The sequence below is a fragment of the Rhinichthys klamathensis genome, unplaced genomic scaffold, assembly GCF_029890125.1.
Source record: "Rhinichthys klamathensis goyatoka isolate OS25496 unplaced genomic scaffold, OSU_Roscu_1.1 h1tg000003l_1, whole genome shotgun sequence".
NCBI lineage: Eukaryota > Metazoa > Chordata > Actinopteri > Cypriniformes > Leuciscidae > Rhinichthys > Rhinichthys klamathensis.
The window spans coordinates 5322501-5326895 of record NW_026606556.1 but is presented as its reverse complement, the minus strand read 5'-3'; the positions used below and the strand labels follow the sequence as shown (position 1 = coordinate 5326895).

The 4395-nt window shown below is 35.6% G+C and overlaps 1 protein-coding gene across 3 annotated transcripts in view; it reads left to right on the top strand.

Moving 5' to 3' along the window:
* The first annotated feature begins 2732 nt into the window (after nucleotides 1-2732).
* The window catches only part of dlk2 (delta-like 2 homolog (Drosophila)), a 37526-nt gene continuing 35863 nt past the window's right edge, over nucleotides 2733-4395 (top strand). For 2 of the 3 annotated variants that reach the window (XM_056249990.1, XM_056249987.1), the window contains exon 1: nucleotides 2733-2993. The gene's annotated coding sequence lies outside the window, so the exon portion shown is untranslated. The remainder of the gene's footprint in view (nucleotides 2994-4395) is intronic. The other variant, XM_056249988.1, reaches the window with a different exon arrangement.

The following is a 4395-nucleotide window of genomic DNA, read 5'->3' as shown; positions in this document are numbered from 1 at the left end:
GGGATTCAGTATAGTTGTTTGTTGGCACAAACACATCGAAAAACACATTTCTAAGGCACATTGTTATAGTTTCACAAACTGGTGTTTCATGAAATCATGGATGGTAATGACATATTACTGTTATTATGAGAAATCAATTGACTAGAAAAAGCGGATATGAATTGTTGAGCAACTGTAGATATTTACGTTCTTTGCTCTTATGTGAAACAAATACTGTGACTATCAAAGTTCCCATCTAAGCAGTGATAGGATTACTCTGGAAAAGCTAGGAAAAAGTACAGCTTGTATTTCTGAAGTACTTTATTTGGGGGATGGGGGAGGGAGCGGAGGTGTGTTTCTTCCTTGCAAATGGAAGTTTTACAGTAAGACGAGAACATGACATATGACGTGGAAAATTCAGAACAACAACAAGAGCACAAATCAGGAGAAGCAGTTCTGAGAAATATAAAGGCCTGAAACCTTGAACTATGATTTTATTCTAAATGGTATTACTGTATACGTGGATATATATTCATATTTAGAAAATAACATGGTGAAAGCTTTTCATAAAGTATTTTTTTTCAGACTAATGGAAAGAAAACATCCAAAATACACTCATAGGTGTATCTTATATATCACTTTATCTATTTGTGTCTGTAGATTTCAATTGCAGTATCTTTAAAGGCCTTTATCTTTATTTATTTTTTGAGTCAGAAATCTCCACTTCAGCAGCACTAACATTCACCAACTTTACAGTTTTATTCCTATCTATATTCTCAAGGTTTTTTACAGAGGGGTTTGTTCATATAAAATTTGCCTGATTATATACAACATTTTATACCTAAGAAAATGTTTTTTTTTTTTTTAAGTATTGAAAGTATTTTCTGATTTATGGAGTGATAAAAATACACCAAAATCCCCTCTGTAAAAACCTGACTCTTGTGTAAAAAACCTAGCTTTATCTAATGTTCAGATTTTTTTTCTTCTAGAAATGTATGCAAATTTGTGCATTTTTAATTAGATTATGCCTCATTTGCATATTTAAACATAACATTTCAGAAATCTTGTAATACAATTTTTGTTTGCAATTCTTAATGAAATCAATCAACTAGGGAAGAATGGTACGGAAGCGAATTGCATTCACTTGAGGAAAAAAAAATTATTTTTCATGGAAAAAACTTTTTTGCTGTTTTTCTGAATTAACGAGTTAATTATCTCAGAATTAATAGATAATTTTTCATGGAAAAAAGTTTTTGCTCTGTTTTTCTGAATTAACGACGAGTTAATATCTCAGAATTATGAGATACATTTTTTTTCACTCTGTTTTTATGAATTAATGAGTTACTCATAATTTTGAGATAATTAACTCGTTAATTCAGAAAAACAGAGCAAAAACTTTTTTTCCATGAAAAATTATCTCGTAATTCTGAAATAATTAACTCGTTAATTCAGAAAAACAGAGTGGATTTTTTTCCTCAAGTGAATGCAATATGCTTCCGTAGAATGGTGATATTTTTTTTATTTTTTATTTTTTTACCCTATTCACCTGAGGTGTCGCATTAATAATCAGAAGAAACTTTTCCAATGTAAAGAACCTTTTGTGTAATGAAAAGGTTCAATGAATGTTAAAGGTTTCTTTACGGAACCATAGATGCCAAGAAAGAACCTTTATTTTTAAGAGTGTATTCTTACACTCTTAAATATATATATATATATATTTAAGAGTATATATTATATATTTAATATATATTTATATATTATCTTAAATATATATATATATATATATTTAAGAATCTTTCCATTGCAGAAGGTTTTTCATGGTGGTGTGTAAAAAAGAAAAAAAAAAAAAAGTTGCCAAGAAAATCTTTCTATGGCATCGCTGCAAAAAAAAATCCTTTATTTTTAAAAGTGCAAGATCACGCGCTAAAACAATGTGAAATCATCCTAATAATTGTACTGCCATTTTGAGCACAAACATCATAATGAGGCCACAGCAGGACAGACGTACAAATGTGTGCTTAAACCCAGAAGCCGAACGGCTGTAATCATGCCATTATCTCAATATAAACACAAGGCGAGCAACCAAAACAAATGAGCTTTGAGTGCTTTCCTATTCATCTGCTCCTCACAGACTATTAGGATAAGCCCTCAGGAGCCCGATAAACCCGTCTACCATTTTGCTTTCAATAGTAGTGAGACAGTCGCCACATGTCTGCCTGTACATACGCCCTCATTTATAGTAATATATTAGTGCGCCGGCGAGTGAGTGTGTGCATATATAGGTGCGTGTGTGTGTCTCCCATCACAGTAGTGTGGACATGTAGATGCCTGTTTTCAAATGCTCCACAGGCCTGATATTGTTGAGATAATCTGCTGAAAACCGATCCTCTCCACACTACCGCCTGCAGAGGAACGTGTGGGCACATCAGCCCCCAACATCAGGAGTCTTGTCTGTCGCTACAGCAACAGCTAAAAAGCCTTGCATTACCGCTACGGCATTCGCCAGAGTTTCTGCCAGAATGCCTTTCTGATAGACTGTAAACACGCCGGGGAAAAGTGCACAGTCTCCTCTCTCTCAGTGTGCAGAAGAATGTTTACATGCATGGACAACAAGACTTGTCATGCGTCCGTGAAACTTAAAATACCCAAAAGAGGATGAGGGTTTGAACAAAAGCGAAAAGGAATAACGTGTACATCTTTGAATCCCTCAAGCGTGATGTGTTGTTCTTTGAGCTGTGTGAGATTACGGGGGAGCCTGTCTCTTTAAGAGGCTTGTTGAGTGGGGAGGTGGAACCTTGTCTGCTTCTAAACAAGCATTTCTATCAACAAAACGTGTCTCACTAGCGGGCAGATCTCGTAGGGTGTGCATGTACACAAGTCGTGGCTGATTTTCTTTTACATGACTTCCTCAAGGTGTACGTGTGATATGTGAGTCCCGTTTCATCAGCACCTGAGGTTTGCAATACTCGGCTGGAGGGCCACCAACAGCTCAGGTGTGTGACGGCTATTTGCCAGTAAGTGTGTTTCTCTCTTCTTCTTTTTTTTTTGCATTAAATAGAGTTGACTTGTTATGCAGCATTTAAAATGAAAGATCTGGGTTATGCAGTAGCTTTTGAACTTTTTTAAAATGAATATCCCTGTGTTGTAATTTAAGGAGGTATTTCTCAGGCTCTTAAAGTTGTGAATTATAACCGGACTGTTTACACAAGGGCAAGAGAGTGTTTGTGTTCACACACTTCACGAGATGGAAACGGTGTAGCAATAGGCTGTTATTGCAATAGGCTGTTATTCTCAGGCTGATGCTGGTTAAAGGAAGGAACCACGTGCCTATTAAGTTTCCATTGCAGCTTCCTAGTAAATAATGAGTTTTAAAGTACATTTGCTCAGATTACTTAATAAAGAGAGAGATTTTTGTGTGTATTTTGTATGTAAGTGTATTTTGTCCTCCAGGGTATATCCAAGTAAACTGGACAAAAAAAAGTCTGCCACTAATAACTTTTTTGCAAAGTTTATAGGCACAAAATCTAGAAGGGCATATACACCTCTCTAAAATGTGCTTTATTAATGAGACCCTCACATTTCTAAGTAGCGTTCACTCTTTAAAATAACGGTTCCGAAGGGTTGTTTTCGCAGCGATGCCATAGAAAAAACATTTTTGAGCAGTTCTTATAGAGTAATGAACATTTTAATAAGCCAAAGAAGCCTTTTCCACAAAAACAACCTTTTGTGTAATGCAGTTTCCATGGATGTTAAAGTTTCTTCATTGGACCACAGATGGCACATAGAAAGAACCTTTATTTCTAATAGCGTTGCCATAGTTTCACTCCAGGAAAATGTGTGTGTGTTCCTAGGAGGAAAAGACCTGTCGGATACACACAACCTGATTTCACCGAGTGCAACATGTTTCTGGATCAACATCTTTGTTGATCCTGGAACAACATTCCAATCAGCCAATCAGATTTAAGAGGCGAGATTACAGTTCATGTCAAGTTTAGTCTTATAACCAGGGTTTGGTGCTTCTACATCAGTGTTATTCACCTGTCATTTCCCTCTGACTTTAGGGATAAGTTATGGGTAGGGATAGGGTTAGGACTACATTTTCAGACCAGAATGTTGCTCCAGGATCAACAAAATATGTTGACGGAACACGTCTAACTTTGCAAAATCAATAGTTGACTAAATTATGACTTGATGAGCGGTTAAATTCACACCTGTGAGCGCACATTCTATATTAAACTCATTTATTATGTTGCTTGCTTGCTTGGCAACAGTAAACAGCCTATGGTTGAAGTACTTGGAAGAAGAATTGTTCATTGTGATTATTGTCGATAATAAATTTAAAGGAATAGTTGACTCAAAATAAATGTCTGCAATTATTTACTTAGCCCACGTCATGCCAAACGTGAATGCCGTTAT